This window comes from Choloepus didactylus, chromosome 4, assembly GCF_015220235.1.
Source record: "Choloepus didactylus isolate mChoDid1 chromosome 4, mChoDid1.pri, whole genome shotgun sequence".
Classification (NCBI taxonomy): domain Eukaryota; kingdom Metazoa; phylum Chordata; class Mammalia; order Pilosa; family Megalonychidae; genus Choloepus; species Choloepus didactylus.
Window position 1 is genome coordinate 159,220,980 of NC_051310.1, and position 19,803 is coordinate 159,240,782.

A 19,803-nucleotide genomic window follows, 5' to 3' on the forward strand; every position below is an offset into this window, starting at 1 on the left:
AGATTATAACAGATGAACCCACTGGTCTCAGAAACCAGATAATTTCTATTTCCAAATGACACTGTCACCTTCGCCTTCTGGAAAGACAGTAAGTCCCAGTGAGGGCAAGTAGATCAGGCTTCAACCTGAACATCTCTGTGTGATATGCTGTTGGCACAGTATTAGTTTAAATACTCAACCCTGGCACTGTAACAAGATGAACAAACTTGTTTTTTTCAAAGTCGTCAGGCATTAATGATCCAAACCTGCCAATCCAGAGAAGAGTCTGACAAGAAAGCGGGACAAGGGTCTCATTGGTAGAATTACCATCCTTGGGCAAGCAACAAATTCCAAGCTAAGACTGGAAACCAGTTTTATCTACTGGGCTTGTGGCTTTGTTAGTTTGAGTCTTAAAAACTATTTGTGTGTATTATTTTCCCAGAAGAAAGAGAATCTGTCAATTTAATTGAATGTAAACAGAGATGATAAAGGAGACAGAAACAAAACAAAAGTTCAGTCACCAACTCAACTTGTGTAACCCTAGGAGGGTAAAATTACTTAACCCATCACTGTATTGTAGTGGTGCATACTTTACACAGGTACATTATCATAGAGCTTCAAATGCCCTCAGGTATACTGTGCATTTAAACCTCATGCCAACCCCACGAGTTCCAAACAGCAACAGAGGAAGCTGAGGCTCGGTGAGGACAAATGACACAGGCTGTGTGTGGGGGAATCACAGCCAACACCAGGTTTTAATTCCCAATTCTTGCTCTTCCACTATTCCCCATTAGCCTAATTCAGTTTAACCTTTCCAGAGTTAATAGACTCATGGAAGGTAAACTAATGAAAAACCCAGATTTTCAGAAATCAATAATGAAACAAAGTATTTTCAATTACATCCCTGGAAACTTCCACTCATGCCACTAACCAAAGCTCAGTGGGTTGCATTTTCTCTCCCTTTATTTCCTCTCCTCTCCATAAGAGAGAAACTCCAATAAGCCAGGGTAGAAAGCAGCTAGTCATGGACGGGCTGACACTACCACACCAAGGAACTGTAGCACCAATTGGACAGTTCAGGAAGGGCCTTCTGTTCAAAAAGAAACCAACTCCATGAAAGCAGAGTAAAGACCCAGGGCCCTGAGAGCCCGGAACAGTGACTTTTTTCCCCCAAGACTAGTATTTATATCCTTTCTCCTACATCCTCTCTCCAACCGCCCCGCCCTTCCCCCAAACACACTCAAAAACCTCATCCCTGGATTTTTTCCTGTACATTCTTTCGTTAGCCCTAACCCTGAAAATCGTGGCCCTAGTCGGAAGGAGAAGGCAAACAAAATTTAACATTCCAGGCATACCATGCTAGGTACTTCTCTGTGAGTCAGGTAGTATTCTAATTTTACAGATAAAACTGTGACTCACATGCGAGTTAACCTGCCCAAGGTCCCCCAGCAAATTAATGGCAGAGCCACTATTCCCACTCAGCTCTGTCCAATTCCAAAGCCCATCTTCTCTGCACGGTGTCAGCTTCTATGCAGAGTGGCATCCATGGACCAGCAGCATCAGCGTCAGCGGGAGCTTGTTAGAAATGCAGAATCTCAGGTCCCACCCAGGCCTAGTGAATCAGAACTGGCATTTCCACAATCTCCTAGGTGCTCATGGCCCACAAGAGAAAAAAAATCTCTCCCCAAAGGACAACTGCCCCTGCTCCAGTGGTGTTAAACCCAAATACATGTATGTGCGTGTAATGCCAAGTACCTCATGAACCCTGTCTGAATACAGTCAGAGATATCAGGAAAAGAAAAAAAAAAAGGCAGAATTGAGAGAGTTCCACAAACACATTAGAAGATGACACTAAAATGTTCACCACAGTCAAATCTTAGGGGAGAAGCTAAACATAAGGAACTGTCAGCAATGCTTCTTGTCCTCTGGTATATCACAACAAGGAAGCCCAAATACAGAATTATCCTCCAAAAAGGAAGTCCAGTTATACACCCAATTTGAAGATCACAAGGCATTTGCCATGAAAACTATCCCACTGACTCGGGAGCAACTTAGAGCAAAACCCTTTTAATTCAGAGAACTGATCTTTGAATAAAACAGCCACAGAAATAGCCTAGCAGGCCCAAAGACAAACAAGGAGAAAGGAATAATCTAGATATTTTTTCCCAAGACCAGAAAACTGACCTGAAACAGATATCCCACTTCTGGATCTCTCTCGTCTCTTATTACTCTCCTTCTGCCCATCCACAGTGGTCTTGCTAATTTATTTTATTGAGATATAATTCACATACCATAAAAGTCACACTTTTAAAGTGTACAATTAAATGGTTTTTAATACATGTACAAAGTTGTGCAACCATCACCACTATGTAATTCCAGAACATTTTCACCACCCCAAGAGAAATTCCATACCCATTCGCAGTCATGCCCATTCTCCCTCTCCCTAGCTCCTGGCAACTACTTAAGCACTTTCCGTCTCTATGGATTTGCCTATTTTGGACATTTCATGATGGAATCATACAATATGTGGCCATGGGTGTCTGGCTTCTTCCACTTAGCATAAAGTTTATCCATGTTGTACATATATGGGTACTTCATTCATTTTTATGGCTGAATAATATTCCATTGTATGGACATATCACATTTTTTTAATCCACTCATCAGCTGACAGACATCTGGGTTGTCCCCCCTGTTGGGCTATTATAAATAATGCTGCTATGAACAATCATGTACAAGTTGTTGGTTGACCACCTATTTTCAATTTTCTTTGGTTTGCATCTAGGACTGGAGTCCATCATATGGTACTTCTATGCTTAACTTCCTGAGGAACTGCCAAACTGTTTTTCAAAGAGGCTGTACCATTTTGCATTCCCACTTGCAAAGCATGAGGGTTCCAATTTCTCCACATCTTTTCCAGAACTTGTTATTGTCTTCTTAATCACTGCCACCTTGGTGGGTATGAAGAGATGCAGCACTGTGGATTTGATCTGCATCTCCCTAATGACTAATGATGCTGAGCATCTTTTCACTTGCTTATTGGTCATTTGTATATCTTCTTTGGAGAAATACCAGTTCAAATCCTTTGCTCATTTTTTCATTGGATTATCTTTTTATTCTTGAGTTGTAAGAGTTAATTCTGTTTGCTATTTTTTGAAACTCCAGTCAAGACCCACCTTAAGACTTCTGTATTTGTTGTTCCCTCCTCCTGGAAAGTTCTTCCCCCAAATAGCCACTATCCATTAACTGAACCTACATTTTAATTAATACCTCTGCACCTGGAACCACCATCCTCAAAGGGCCTGGGAACACTTTCATTCTCCCTTTCTGTCCCATGCATCCCTCCTAGTTTCATCTTGAGTATAGTGCCTCCACTTCCGCTTCTCTATAATGAGCTCTCCTGGAGTAGTCACTAGGACTCACCTGCCACTTTAGCAAATTTACAGAATCAAGAAGGAACTGACCAAAATGTTCGCTGACCACCACCATAGATTCACTACCTCACACTGTGCTAGGCATGCTCCTCCTTCCTCTGTGCTCTGAAAATTATTCATATGCTGGCACAAATGCAAATCCTCAGGTTCCCACTCCATTATACCACCAACCAAAAACGACCCTTCTCTCTAAAACAACCCTACCCATGATTTACAACATTATCATAATCCATCCCTTCCACAGAGACTTTCTTAGCCACCACAGCTTAAAATGATTTCTATCTTCTCTGAAAAAAACAGTAATCCCCTCTAGAGCTAATTATGCAATTGATATCTGTATTTAATGAATACCTTCTTCCCACTGCACCCTCATATTCTAGGGCTATACTAGGTGAACCTACTACCCACAGACTGGAATTGTTGGAATGTGCTAATTCAGTAATGCAGCCCTGGAACGTATACACAGACACGTAACCTCAAAAAGATTCTGTGTTCTGGGAAGCGTTGAATTAAATAAATTTAGCCAGGTGTTTTGTTGTTGGTGTTGTTAATTTGTATCACTTCTCAGAGTCTTTGATATGATGATGCACATGTTGTGAATCTCTAAGAGAGGGAAAAATAATAGGCAGAGCTTCCCAAATTGATTTGCCCTTTACAAGCGTACACATATTAACATCCACCCCAACAGCATTCTTCGGGAATTCTCTGGAACTGCTGAGCTAATTCAATTGCTGCTCAATTCTATCAGCTGGGCAGTGCTGAATAGAAACCATATTTTCTACTACTACATTTGCTTTCTTTTAGGATGCCATCAATTGGAAGACCCTATTAATGTTCCAGCTTTATAGCAAAAGAAAAAGAAACCATACGCTAAATGTGCACATAATTTTAAGACCCATCTGGATTTCTGAAATTGGAAAATGCTGAAATGTGAAAAATTGTATTTTAGAATTGAGCTAGTGCAATGTGACTGGGATTTCAGTTTAAAAGCACCTGCTGGGAAGGTTGGGAACAGCATTCCAAGATCAGGCCTTGACCCTCTATGACCCAGTAATGACAACCGTGATGACCAGAGTGAAATAAAGTATCAGGATGACAGCCTCATAACAGACTCATTAAGGGAGCACAGATATCAGAGAGCCAAGAGCTGAGAAAGTGAACAATAGCGATAAGAAGCTTCCCTCACACTGGAAAAAACCCCAGCAGTGAAAAGGAGGGGTAACACCCAAAATATAAACATCAAGTTCTGGGAAAGAATTTTTAAATAGAAATGTTTCTTACTTCTGTTTAGTGGGAGAAACCATTTAAATTAACTAGTAAATCTTACGAATTATAGCCTGAAAGCTGTCCCTTCGCCAAGTGCCGATTCCTGTCAGGAAGACAGGCTTGGGCCTTGCCGTTTTATCTACTGAAACTCTAAGGGGTACACTTGAGTTTTTGAATAGGTTTCTGATTTTCTGATAGGTTTCTCTAGTGCTAATCATTTTTCAACTAAAACAAAGCACAAATGGAAAGCTAAGATAAAGCACAATGGTCAGCTGGGATTCTATCTGACACAGCAACACAAGAACTAGTTAAAGTGCTGACTGACATCGTCTCACGCTTAGTCCACTTCGGTGCTACATAGACTTTTATTTCTTCCTTAGGATGTTATCTTAGGAACCCTCCTGACTCAAGTAGGCTCCCGAAGCCTCTCTGATGAAAGGAGTTACAATTCAAGGCCACAATCTAGGCCACAGTAAGTCACGGGGAGCTTTCGGCACAGGACCATGGTTTGTGGGACAAGGAGAAAAGCGTGAGATTGGGTTAACCCAAACAGTGCTGGATTATAAGCTAAATTACACTGATTTAGATTATACAGGGAACCATGCTGATATTGGACAGCTGTCCCCCGAAAGTACGCCTTTCTCCTCCTCAAAGAGAGCTACTGCACCGCCATCACCATCCTCCGGAAGGAATGGAAGGCTTTTGCCTGGTTTGATTGCCGTGGGACACCTGTCACTGGGTCTACTCCACACTGCCCCCAAGGCCTTGGCAAGCTGTGCATTTGGAGACATCACTGCAAAATTATTCTTAAACTTGTTCCTAAGTGATTCAACTTGTTCTTTCACTATAAGACTCAAGCTGCCAAGACTTTATGGAACCTCCTCTCCACAGAGAAGGAAATGATACCCAAAGAAAGGAAATGAGGGTAGTTGGTGGCTTTATCAATATAAAGTCACCAATCTAGGTCTACTCAAAATGACCCAGAAACCAGAAACTGAGTATTCTACCATATGAAAAGACGGGGAAATCCTATCTTCCTGTGTAGAATTCATTCATCTGAAAAGCAACCAGAATTATTAAACCTAGACAACAGTAAGTAGCACAGATACTGGAACACAGAATGCTTCAGGCAAGCTCCCAAAACATCCTGGAAGAAACCCTGGCCCTATGTAAGAGGTACTAAAATAATGGCACTTCAGAACAAACCTCATGTCTCTTAACTCTCTCTAGCCACTTAAGTCAATGTTTCTTCAAGGTAAGGTCATCTGGGAGCTAGTTAGAAATGTAAATTCTTGGACCCCACCCAAGACCTACAGAATCAGAGAACAGCAAGCCCTCCAGGTAATTCTGATGCATACTCATTTTTGAGTACCAGTGTTGTAGGATTAGGAAAGATTCAGCACATGGGCTGGCTCAGACGCCTGTTTAAATCCTTACTAACTGACTGAAAGACAATTTTACCTGTTCCTGCCTCAGTTCTATACTGACTCTTAGCCTCACAGACTGATTTCACCAATAAGGGGTTGAGTCCTTAGTTCAAGGTCACTGTTGGAGGCCAAGTCACAAATACAGCCCAGGGTCTGCTGATTTCTACATCTACCTTGGCTCTCCATCTGGGGCCTTGCTGACATTACACTTCTGGGGCTCAGGACTCTAAACTTTGATAAGGTAACCTTGGTGGTCTCCTAATTTACACCATGCTGCCTCCATCAGATAAATATGAGAAACTGGAGCCCCATGTATGTGGTGAAAATTGCTGTTCATTGTATCCCAATTGTGGGCCCTCCTGATGGTTACTTAATACCTCTTTTTGACTACTGAAAAGGGATGAACCTCAAAGAAGGGGGAGTCAGAATTAAAGGAGATCATAAATATGAGAGAACAGGAAAAAGAAGGTAAGTAGCTGCTTCCAAAGACCCAAGCAAGAAAACCTCTTGCTGTGGGGTAGATAGAGGGGGGGGGGGGGGGGGGGGGGGGGGGAGACTTAGGTACCTTGCTATAATTAAAAGAATTAGTTAATTCAAAGGAACTGAGTATATTTAAGAGCACAGAGACAATAACTAAGATGTAAATGGTGCTTTAAAGTTCTCTTAGCATTTTTCATTTCTCTTACCTCATCCAAATCTCACAACAACCCCACAATGGAAGGAGAGAAGGCCACTATTATCCGGTTTGACAGAAGAGAAACTTAAGTTCAGAGTAGCTGACATTTTGTCCATCAGCACAGTGACCAGCTATAAAACTGACACTCGACCTCGGGTCTATCTACCTCCAGATTCTCCCATTTGCCCCAAAGCAGATTCCCACCAAGAAGAAAGCAAAGGAAAAAAATAATGCAGTAAAAATAGTGTGCCCCCAAAGATGGCACTTGAGCAGCGTGTGGGTGCTCCTTTAAGAATTTAACACAAAACCAACAGCCAAGGTGTTCAGCCAAAAAAGAGAGAGAGAGAAAAAAAAAGAGGCATATTTCTAGCCTGCATAATCATTTCTGGACCGATTCCCACTAGCAGCCTCTGAGGCGAACAGCAGCTCTCTGCCGGGCTGAAGCCTCTCCACCCCCTCGGGTTATGACAGCGCAGCTCTGACTCGTGCGCAGGCAAACCCCCAAAACTCAAAACAAGAAGTGAAAAAAGTGGAGCCACATCCTACACACCCTCGCATTCGGCACAATGTCAGTTCCAGGGTCCTGGGGTTGCCTGTTATGCGATCTTAGGAGGCAGTAGGATGAGGTGCACATTCCTGTAAACCCTCACGCCCTATTCCTTCCCACCCAGTCCTCGGGGAAGAATGATAGGAAGAGGAGAGGGTTCATTACGAAGCGTGAAGAGAGCCAAAAGCAGATACACCCTAGGCACCCTCTCCTAAGAAACAGTTTGTCTTCTGAAACTTTCCACCTGGCCCTTCCCTCTTGTTCTTCTCCTTCGCGAAGATGGACAGGAGAGAGGGGGTCGTGGGGGTTGGTGGTGTAGTAAACCTAAGAAAAGACTGAAGGAAAAATCGGGCCATCCACCAGCCACGTTGCCCCGCCATGTGTGTGAGACTCGATGCCAGCTCGCACCACATGGGAGAACTCGGAACCTGGAACCCTTGGGCACGTCTGAGCCTGGGAGGGGGGCATTACATTTTGCTAAGCGCCTCCGGGTCGTGGAGCCGTGCCTGCGAAGAGAACCCGCTTCAGTTTGGGCAGCAATGATTTTCCTGGAAGACGCCAGGGAAACGAAGGTCAGGGTGATTCGCGGATTTCAGCAGGGAGTTGAGATGCTCAGCCCAAGGGCGCAGGGACCCCCTCGGTTCCCCACGCTGGGCATCTCAGGGCGACACGCTCGGAGTCCCAAGGACCGCTGCGACAGAGCGGAAAAAAAGGGCTCCATCCTCAACTTTCTCGGAGCAAACTGCTCCGCTCCGCGGCTTGCCCAACCTTGCCCGCACACCGAATCCCAGGTTTAGAGAAACCAGGGACTGAGTCCCTCTCCCCGCGCACAAAGCAAACGCGCCGGGACACCTAGATCCCTCTTCCGCCTCCCGCCAACTTGAAAGCATCTCGCTGGGCTCCTGCCTCCTCCTCTGGTCCCGCAGCGGGGCCCCTGTCCCGGCCTCCCGTATCGGACGGCACACTGGGCGCCCCCAATCGCCGCGGCTGCCGCAGCCTCCCCTGCTGGTTTGACCTCCGCCTTGCCCGGCTGGCTCCCTACGCCCCAGCCCTACCGTGCAGCCCGGCTCGTGCCTCGGCCGTGCCAGTGCGCGGCACGCGTCGCAGCGGGCGAGGCTCCTCCCCGGAGGCTGCCCCGCGCGGGGCTCCAGGCTCCGGACAAGGCTCCGCCGGCCCGAGTGCTGGCTCGCCGCCGCCTCGCGGCTCCCGCGCCGACTCCTGCTGCCGCGCGCAAAGAGGGAGAGGTGGGGGGGAAACTCCCAGCAACTCCAACTCCCGGAGCTGAAGCTCCAGCTGCAGCCGCGCGCCCGCCGGCCGCCGAGTGCGAGCGCCTGCGAGGCAAACCTGCCCCCGCGGCTGTCTCTGAGCATGCCCAGTGCCGCCGAGGGCGAGCCCGAAAACCCTGGTTCGGGGCAGAGGGCTGAGGCAAGGGACTGGGGTCAGTTTCCAGGTTCCAGACCGCGTGGTGGGGTGGGGTGGGGGGTAGGGGTGGAGAGCCAGTGCAGACGCGGGGGGCCTGGAGCAAAGCCAGGAGAAACTGGTCAGTGTGCGGAGGGCGATGCAAGTTTAATGGGTTGTGGGAAGTTTGTGAGCTAGAAAGGTAGGCTGCTTTTATGAGCCTTTCAGCAAAGACTATTAGAAAAGACAACGAGGGAACATTTGTTCTCCAGGAAAGAACGAGTGGACAAAGCAGATGGGTTTATCCAATGCCCTTGTTCGTCTACTCCTAGGGTCGTAAACTCCAAGAGTTAATGGGGCCTGACAGGCAATGTAAATAAGTGAAACGGGTAGGAAGAGTGGGACAGAGCTCCAAAGGCAGGGCCACTGCTCTGCTCTAAAGCCCCTTACTATCTTGCAAGAATTTGGGACTGGTTTTGCTAGATTTTCTATTTCAACAAATGACAAGAGGTCTGGATTTTTTTTTTCATGTAAAATATACTGAGTTTTAAGTTAAAAACACTCTGGACCAAACAAAACATGTCTGGGTCCGTTCCGTCCTCAAGCCCACAGCCAATTTTGAGAATTGTGATTTCTGTTTTCTTTCAGCCAAGAGGTGCTGAGTGCCCACTGTGGTTTGGGAAGGTGGTGGAAAGGATCCAAGATGATTCAGCCTGCCTTCAAAGCACTATCAGTTACTACGGGAAATAGGGTTTCCTGACATAAGAGAGCTATAGATAAATGCTGGGGCCTTGGAAAAGAGAGAGGTTACTAATGTGGAAAGGGGTTGTAGGGGCTAACTTATCCCACCATTAATAAAAGAACCTGAGTGGGAAGTCACTGCAGGATCAGTAGCAGTGCCCTGAGAGCCCTTTTGGCATCCAAAGCAAAAGGAAAAATCAGTAATACTGATCCTGTCTTTATTTAAGTTGTTTTATTTTCTTCTTCATACATTTTTTGTATTAATTTTGATTTTTTTAAAAATATTGCTTTAAAATATTTGTCTTGACTCCTGAGTTTTTTGGCACCCCTTCAATTTTCCAGATGCCACACCCTAATCCTGGGGGGTGGGTAGTTCGATGGTGACACACAGTTTTATTTGGTTAGTGTATAAAGGAATAGAATACTGAAGTGGGAAAGAAGGTTGAAGTAGTGGATGGGGGCTGAGGCAGAGGATCCTGAATGCCAGTCTATGGAGCTTGCAGTTTGTATCATAGACTGTTTGAAGCTAGCAAAGGTGCTGGGAAAGAGAGTGACATAATCAGAGCTGAACTCTGGGAAGATGTATGAGGCAGCAAACCCAGGAAGGTGGTTTGGAGGGGAAAACTGGGAGAAATGGAGATACCTAGTGCATGCTCACTGTTGCTGTTTATGAAAGTCAGAAGGATTCCCCTGATAAAGTCACAAGTGCTCTGCTTATCTCTGGAGAGGCACGTGGCAGAGTTCCCCTGTCCTGGTCTAAACCTCAACCGCTTCCCCACCCGGCTTCCAATGTGCAAGTGCCTCAGCTTCTAAGCTGCACTTTCCTCATCTGTGAAATGGAAAACAACTCCCATGGCGTTTTGTGAGGAATCAAAGAAATAATGTATGTCTGAGAGCTTTGAAAACTCTCAGTTAAAGCAAATATAAGGCATTGTTCTTATCTATACAACATCTATATGAAATCTGAATTTAAATAACGATGCTCTACTGCTTTACAAAAAGTGTCTTAAGTCAGAAGCTTCTTTTACAAAAGATTCTATTTACAAAATGTAGTCAGCTTTTAGGTAACTCAATGAATTAAGATATTCTTGTACGAGTTTCTATTGCCAGTTGCCCTCCCTTCCACCACCTTCTTTGTAACAGGTTTTTATCTTCTTTTTCTTAATATTTCAGATCTAGCTCAAGATGACATGCCTTTTCCGTACCATGTGCCTTCTATCTCACCTGCAGATCATCCGTGGCTATCTGCCCCAACCAGACGCCTGGGACCTACCTCTGTACAATGGGTGACTCTCCCTGCAGTCACTGAAGGGAGAATGTTGCTGCATTCACTGAGAACAGACCACCACTTATATGTGGAAAGCATTTAAAGCATACAGAGTTCTCAAAGGACAAAAAAAATTGCTTGGTTGTTATGGTGGTTTGGACTGTGTACCCCAGAAAAACTTGTTCTTAAACTTAATCCATCTCTGTGAGTGTGAACCCATGGTAAATAGGACCTTTTGATGAGGTTACTTCGGTTAAGGTGTGACCCAAACTAAATCAGGATGGATCTTAATCCTATTACTGGGGTCCTTTATAAGAAGAATGAAATTCAGACAGAGAGGAAGTCAGGAGAAGCAAAAAGCTGAAGGACAACAGAACCCAGAAGAGAAGGGAGAGGCCAGGAGAGGCCACCATGTACATTGCCATGTGACAGGGGAGCCAAGGAGCAAGGATCACTGGCAGCCAGCCCTAAAACGCTTTCTTTGGGAAGAAAGTATCTCCTTGATGATGCCTTGATTTGGACTTCTCTGCACCTCAAAATAGGAAGCCAATAAATTCCTGTTACTTAAGCAAACCCATTGCATGGTATTTGCTTGAGCAGCCAAGAAAACTAAAACTGTTGTTTACACAAGAAGCCTTCCAGAAGTTAGGGAAAGGAGAAAGTATCTAGCCCAGGACCTGTCATGTAATGGGTAGTTGCAAATAGTTGCAGAATAAATAGCACTTTCCATCATCACAATCTTGTGTGTCTCTGCCTTACCTCCTATAGTTCCTAATAATTATTATTTTTAAAAATCACAATAATGGTAAGGTTGTAAAGAAGAACAAGAACAGGATGTTAACATTTAGAAAGGGAGGGGCCCTAAGCCTTATCAAGTAAAATGCTTGGTCTACTTAAATTTAAATTTAATTGTATTTATGTTTTTGTTGTTTGTTAGTAAATTATACATGATGTTTAAAAGAAGCTCAGTGCAAAAAAGCTCAGTTCAGAGAAAAGTAAGTTTCCTGCCCCAAGACCTATCATTGTTGCCAGTTTCTTGCATATGCTTACAGAAATATCCTTTGCATATGGGAGTAAGTATAGTTGTTTTTTTCCCTTAAAGCCTAATAAAATCATGAAATTATAGAACTGAAGAAGACTGTGTAGTTCATCTATATCCCAAGTTAGAACTTAAAAATTTCTGTTATCTGTGGGGAAATAAATGAAAATGTGAAAGCAGTCTTCCCTTGTGGCGCAAGTAAACTTGTGGCCTTAAAGCTACTGGGTTATATGGCAAAACCCTCCTTCTGAGCATTAAGTAGTGCAAGAAAAAATTTGAGTTCACCTGGAGTTGCCTTGAGACCCATAATACCCACTGGCAATCTCAACCTAAAAAACCCATGGATTTAGATTTCCTAGGTTGCCTAGGACTGTAGAAGGAATTGCTGTCTAAATAACAGATGGAATGAATAGATGTGGACCCAGAGCTTGGGAATTAGACATTATAACATAACTATTTTTAACAGCATCACTTGTGACATAGCATCGTCAGTCACAGTATGCCCTCAAGACTAATGCATAGCTGGTAGCATTTCAAATTCTTCATTCTGATGATGTGATTTCAGGTAAAAAAATTCAGGAGGTCATCAACTTTTAGGTTGAACCATATGAAATTGCCATTTCTGTTGGTCATAGTCACTTGTTTATTGGCAGTTTCGTGTAGCTCAATCTTAGTTATTTTCCCCAAAATTAGTCATTGTTTTTAGTGCAGGAAGAGTCCTTCTTATAAGTTGTTTGGAAAATCATTCATTTTCCCATAAGAGCTGTGTCACTAAGTCAACTCTGAGAAATGCACTTAATGTTTGAGGTTTATCATAGTATTAGATTCGTTTCTGGTCCTGAGATCTGGGCCCATTCTGCTCAGAAAGGGCAAGAAAGAGGAGGAAATTTTTCTTCCTTCCTTGGTGAGTACAGTACCAGCCCTAGTTAATCTTGAAATAAAGATAATCATTAGCCCTTTTCTAATCCTTTTGCCCCCTACTTCCCCAGTATTCTCCTGAAACCCTTTTCCTTGTGCTTATTGTCCTCCTTTTGGCTTAAGTTCCCCTATCTCAGCCAGCTTGTCTATTGTTGCCACCTAGTTCCTCCTCTTAAAAATCAGCATTCCTTTAATATACCATAATTTAGGACAAAGTAAAATAACTTTATTAAATTAATTCACACTCAAATGTGGAAGACTGTCAACCTTTACAAAGATATATGTAATTTTAAGAGTTTTTTTATGGTTTCAAAGGAACATTTAGTTAATAAAATTTTGGAGTATGAAAAGTGATAGGAGAAAGAATTCTGGCAGTGAGGGATTGAAACAATATACTGAGGAAGAAGACCTGTTAGCTCAGGTCCCCTAAGCTGACTTTATATAATTTCTCCTACCCTCCTTCTTCAAAACTATGAAATATTTTTAAATTTTGGGTTTTTTGCTTTTCATGGTTGCTCCCCTGGGAGTAGCATCAAACACCCCCACAATAGGGATAGGTCAATGGCTATTGTTTGTGTCATTTGTAAATGAGGAATGAAGTCTGTCAATTCTAGTGACACTGCTATGGTAGGGGTCTGGAAGATCTGCAGAATTCAGACAGGCTTATGGAGCTCATTCTTGGGACTCTATTTGTTTCCCACACAATTAGTCGTGGTCTACAGTTTATTCTTTATGAATTTTAGCTGGTTGGTCACAGATGTCCACCTTCTTTTATGACTGAGTTGCCATAGTACATCGTTTTAGCCCTAATTTACTAATATAATGTTTTACTCTCTCCTATGCTTTTATGATTCAGGGTAAATATTGATTTCTGTTGATACATTTGGTGAATTTCAACCCCCTGACATTCACCATAAGATATAACATTTTTGAGATACATAGCAAACTGCAGTTCTCATTTCTTCCTTCTCAAATATATTGGTTTCCTGTTGTTCCCCAAGCTTCTTTCTGCTTCTCTAATTATGTTAACTCCATCCTTTAAGCTGCTTCAGCCTCCATATTACCAACCTATAGATAAGACTTAGACTAGAAGAAGAGACAGTTCCTTGGAAAAAAATGAAACCAAAGTCATTTTCATCTGGCAAAAAGACTTGCTTACATCCTGGAATTGGTTGCTCGTTAATAGTTTTATATTTTTTAGCCATGTCTTTCCAGTCAGATTGTTAGTTCCTTGAGAGCCAGGAATGTCTTAAGGGTCTTCAGTGTCCCTCACCCAATGCCTAGCTCAGCGGCTGGAGCCAATCAACAAATGACAATTACAACCTGCTGCCTTTCAGGTGAGTCATAGGGGACCACAGACAAATAAGTTCATTTTAAAGATAAGGAATCTGATATTTAGAACACACACATGAATGTAAAAATTGTGTCTTTGATAAATTTTACAGTAAAAAGGTATATTGTACTATTAAAAATACATAGTAGAAACACTGGATAAAGTAAAGGAAGACTATAGTAGAAGTAATGTTCAAGCTGTTAAATCTGAAGTAATTAAGTAGGCAAAAAAGAAACAAAGGGAATTTGAGGCAGGGTAAACAGCACATGAAAGGGCACTCTGGTGGGAGAATGGATGTGAAGATTTGGAGGAATCTTGAAGGTCTTTAAGTTTAACCAGTCACTAACCCCATAGACTTTCTAACATAACTCAACATCTAGAGGGAGCATTTGCCATTAGAACTACTAGCATTTCCCTAAAGTAGCAAATTGTCCTCAAAAAGAGACATAAAACAATATGGTGTTAAGAAGCAGCATTCCATGATAGAATGGTCATGGATTTTATAATGAGATAGATTTGGGTTTGAAACTCTGTTCCACCTTCTTCTTGCTATTTAATCTTGGGCAAATTCTACAATGTCTGTAAGTGCAAGCTTCTTTATCTTCAAAATAAGCATACTGCTATCTACTTATGGTTTTATTTTAATAATTAAATGGGAGCAAATATGTACTATAGTTAGCACAGTACATTGCCCACAGCAAGTGCTAAATAAATATTGCTTCTTTCATTCCATGACCACCATCTTGATAACTTCAAGAAAAATAGCAGGGGAAAGCCAAGAGTGTGTTTTGAATTTCCCATCTGAGCTGTTTCTTAGAAACGCTGCCTCTGCTACAAGCACTCATAGTGTCCCTGTTTTCACAAAATCAATTTTACATAAAAAGTGCTTTTTGAAATTTTATACCTTCTTCTTCCAGATGTCCTAGAGTGTCTACCTATTGCTTTATTTCCAAAGTAAAAGCCTAAGGGAGTAGATGAATAGTTTAGAGATTTCAGCAATTATGTTTATTATCTTAGGAATCAATTAAGATTGATTGAAATAAGTTTAATGACTAGTTCTGAATGTTGATAATAAAAAGCCAAGTACTGCTCTTCTTCCCTTATCTCTTGAATTGCTTGAATTAGAAGTCTTGAAGAATAGTAACCAACAGAAAAATAAAAATATACAAAGACTTTTCTTGACCATCTTCTGCTGTAGCAGAGCCTCCACCTTAACTCAGACATGGTTTGTTGTATTAGGTTCAGAGCTTGGTATTCTGAACCATCCTAATTACTGCTTCCTTCATTTCGGCAATATTTTTGAAAGAGCTATTTTTGATTTAAAACTGAGGCTTTCTCCACCAAGACCCAGAAAAGCTGCTAGGCTTCAGGCTAACAAAGACTCCCTTATTCTACTAGCCCATAAGCAAGTCAGTGACCACATAGAGCTGCTATCTCACCCAGAGATTTTTTGCAGCTAGCTTAGAGTGAAGAGAGATGATACAACCCATCCAAAATATGAGATGGAAAGGTCTCCCGTAATACTTACTACAGCAATACTACAGCAATTTCTTTTCTGTTTGCTATGACCCCTGTTCCCCACCCCACCCCACCCCACCCCACAAAAAAAAAAAAAAAAAAAAAAAAAGAAAGAAAGAAAGAAAAAAAAAAGACAGACTAACAGTGAAAGAAGCTCCTATTACTCTGTCCCTGGAATCTGCTCAGCCATATGTGACCCTCTAACCCTCTAACTTCCCACTGCTAACACCCCATCTTGGAAATGTGCAGCCAAGGTACCCATTCCTGAACTAGCAGCATCAGCATTACTTGGGGGCTTGATAAAAATGCAGACTCTCAGGCCTACCCCAGATCTGTTGAATCCAAATCTGCATTTTAACAAGATTCCCAGGTAATTCATTGCACATTAAAGTTTAACAAGAACTGCCTTCAGACACCCAGCCAAGAAAGATGGGGGGTAAAGCCAAAAGCACTTTCAGGTACAGTCTATTTCCTTTGCTCTTGATGCCCTTTCTTATTCCAGTCTCCTGGTACCACTCCATATATCTAAATTCTCCCCATCTTTTTATTGAGCCATCTAAAATGCCTCCTTTTTGGAAATCTTCACTGCTTGTGTCAGCCAGAAGGTACCTTCCCACTCATTTACCTACTTCTTTCCTTTGGCTCTTACCATAGTCTGCATACACTATGCAATTAGGTATGCGTGGGCCAAATCCATTCTCTTGGAGGCCTGAGACTTGCCTGAACCTCCTTTATATCCTCTGTGGTGTCTAGCACCGAGGGCCCTGAAAAAAAGTTTATATATTGAAAGAAACGCAAGAAGAAAGAGAGAGGAAGGGAGGGAGGGGAAAAGTGAAGTAAGTATCTCCGGAAATCTTAGCTCAGCCCTGGGGGGTGGACTTGAACCTGTTTGATACAGGAACCTGCCACCATGTCATGTCCAACCCAGAAAAACCCCAGTACACTTGTTGGCTTAAAAGTATCCCAATTTGCCAGAAGCTAACTGTACCAAATCACAACCCTCATCATTCAAGCATGGTCCAAAGCGGGTCTCTTTCCAGAAATTGAATCACAATGCTGTTGGCTGAGGGCTTTGACTCCTGCTTTAAGCAGGCTGTGGACTCTGAAAGGGCTACCCCTTTGCCCACTTTTTCCCCAGTGTCTACTTACACCCAAAAGTTAACATATCCAAATTTTTCCTTAAAAAAAAGTATTTGTGAAACCTTTTTCAGATTTTAGCATCTTTTCTTTATAAAGAAATCTTATTGAAAATTATTTAGGGTATGTATAATTGTAGTTTTTGTATTGCATAATGCATCCTTGAGTAAGGGCAATGAGTGGTTGCCAGTTAAAAGTTGAAAGAACAAATCATTTCATTACTTTTAATTGATAGCTGAGTCAATTAAAAACCTTGACTTGAGATCAGATTTATGACGTCATATTCACAATAAACAAATCTTCCCAACAGACATCCTGGTGTCATGATAATTTTACCACACATAAACTATAATGGGAGTGTTCCTGGGACTTATAAGAAATTAAACTTCACTAGTGTCAATACTGTTGTGACTCGTAAAATGCATATGACCCACTTGGGGAGACTCTATGGCAGGATCTGGAGTTCATATATAGTACGAGTGAATTTTTTTGATAATCGTTTTAAAAGTATGAACAATTTATCAAAGATCAGTCATTTTGAGGTATTGTAATTTTTTTTTTTCAAAGAAAAATTAGTGATTCTGTGGGAAAAAATATCTGGAACCTGTGATACCCACCTCTGTGGGTTTTTCTCAAGAAACTACTTTAAAAAATGGAGTGTTCTATGTCCAGAGATGATAAAAGTGACCTAAGTTGTAATAGCAAAAGTGGGTAGCACTTTTCACAAGAAGAAGAAATGATTAAGTGCGTTTTGTCATATTTATTTAATGGAATATTGTGTACCTTTTATAAAAATAAATGAGATGACTAACCTGAGACTATTTATGAAAGCAGCTTAATTGAAAAAATCAGAACATGAAATTTTATAGTATTATTGCAATTAATCACACAATCAATATTAAAAGTTTACTCTGGACAGGCACTGTGCTAGATGCCAGAGCTATAGCAGTGAAAAAAACCAGTATGATTCCTGGCATCACAAACCCACAGTCTGAATATTAAACAAGTGGAGCCAGTAGATACAACAAATTATGACTCATATTAGCAAGTAAGGGGAATACGTAATAGGGCAACTAAGCTAGTTATGGGTGGGGGGATTAGTCAAAGAGCCCTCTCTGAGGAAGCTAAGGAAGAATCTGAGTTAGTCAAGCGAAGTGTTCCAGTTTGCTAACGCTGCTGGAATGCAAAACACCAGAAATGGATTGGCTTTTATAGGGGGGTTTATTTGGTTACAAAGTTACCGTCTGAAGGCCATGAAAATGTCCAAGGTAAGGCATCAACAATAGGGTACCTTCACTAGAGAAAGGCCATTGGCATTTGTAAAACCTCATTAGCTGGGAAGGCACATAGCTGGCATCTGCTGATCCTGGATTGTGTTCCAGCTCTTCTGTCAGCTCCTGTGTGTTGTTCAAAATGTTGCTCTTGGGGTGTTTGTTCTCTCTTAGCTTCTCTGGAGCACAAGTCTGCTTTCAAAGGCTGTCTCCAAAATGTCTCTGTAAGCTGCAGCAGCATCTGGGCCTGTGTGGCTTGTTTTAAAGTATTCCAGTGATCCAAATAAGACCCAACCTGAATGGGTGAGGTAACACCTCCATAGAAATTATCCCATCAAAAGTCTCACCCACAGTCAGTTGAATCACATCTCCATGGAAACAATGAAAGGATTCCAACCTAATCAACACTAATATGTTTACCCCCACAAGATTGCATTAAAGAACATGGCTTTTTCTGGGGGACATAATATATCCAAACTGGCACAAGAAGACTGGGGAAAGAGGGTTCTAGAAGAAAACAAGAGCAGGAATGGAAACCTGGAAGAAGGAAAGGCTTTGCACCATCAGAGATGAAAGAAGGAGCAGAGCAATTGGGGCATAGTGGGTGAGGGTGAAATTGTGTCACTCAAAGGACCAGATCACACAGTATTTTCAGGTTTTTTGTTTTTAATCTTATGGGAAACCACTGAAACTTTCTAGGCAGAGGAGTAAGAGAGATACATTTACATTTTAAGATCTTGAGCTATGTGTGAAATGGATTGAAATAAATCAAGCTATGTGAAAAACTACTTTGAAGACTATTGCAATAGTCCAAGTGGGAGATAAGAATAGTTTGGACTAGAGTTGCTGCTGGAGAGATAAGGAGAAGTGGATAAATTGAGGTATGTTCTGGAGGTATGAAAAATAGAGTTTACTAATGGATTGAGAGTAAGAGTGGAAACATTACCTACAATCTCCATTTTACTTCCTTAAGCCACTGGGTAGATCATTTCACCTATTAATGACTGGAAGTTTTGGAAGGAAATTTAAAATCCAATTTGAATATGAAGTTGAGATCTTGTCAGAAAATCAAGTGGAAGAGTCAAATAGTTAAATATACAGGTATGGAACTCAGAAATTAGATCTGGTTGGAAAGTATATATTGGGGAGTCGTTAGCATTTAGATTGTATCTGATGCGATTGGCCACCAAGACTGCAAACAAAGTTGAAATACATAAGAAAAGTTTGTAGATGTTATACTAAAATACATGATGACATAATATTGTCTTTGCTTCCAGACTTCATCGCCATTTTCTAGATGAAATTGTTTAGGGTGAGAGTATAGAATGCAGAAGGTAAAAGCCCATTTTCAGCTCCAAAGAACTACAGCATGAATACATCTTGTTAAGGACAAGTTGACTGAGAAACCCAGGCCAGGAGGTTGTTGAGTAGTTCTAAAGGAGTATTTTAAGAAGGCGAGTATGGTCAGCTGTGATGACTAGTGAGGCATCAATCAAGATGATATGCCCCCATGGATAAAAAGTAGCTGTCTTCTAACGATGGTAGTTTTAGAAGTATATTATTTTTATGATGGTTAAGCCTTTTTAAGTAATGAAAACCTAATTAACATCTGATTATTTTTGATAGCTTTATTTCAGCAGGATAACTTGTAATGTATTTACTTAATCTCAAAATTCTTTGTGTTAATCATTATTTTTCACATCTCTCTATTTATTGTCACCTTAAATATTAAACAATCAACTCCCATATCTTCAGTCTGGAACTGAATCTTCAAAAGTTTTTAACCTGACCAGCTATCTAGCCTAATAGCACAGCTTCTAAACTACATAGTCTGTGCCTCTGGAAAGACACCACA

General features: G+C 41.8%; 1 protein-coding gene across 1 annotated transcript in view; it reads right to left on the reverse strand.

Moving 5' to 3' along the window:
• The window catches only part of STXBP6 (syntaxin binding protein 6), a 281,376-nt gene extending 272,698 nt beyond the window's left edge, over positions 1 to 8,678 (reverse strand). Inside the window, exon 1 of the mRNA XM_037834711.1 lies at positions 8,382 to 8,678. The gene's annotated coding sequence lies outside the window, so the exon portion shown is untranslated. The remainder of the gene's footprint in view (positions 1 to 8,381) is intronic.
• Between the last annotated feature and the right edge of the window lie 11,125 nt (positions 8,679 to 19,803).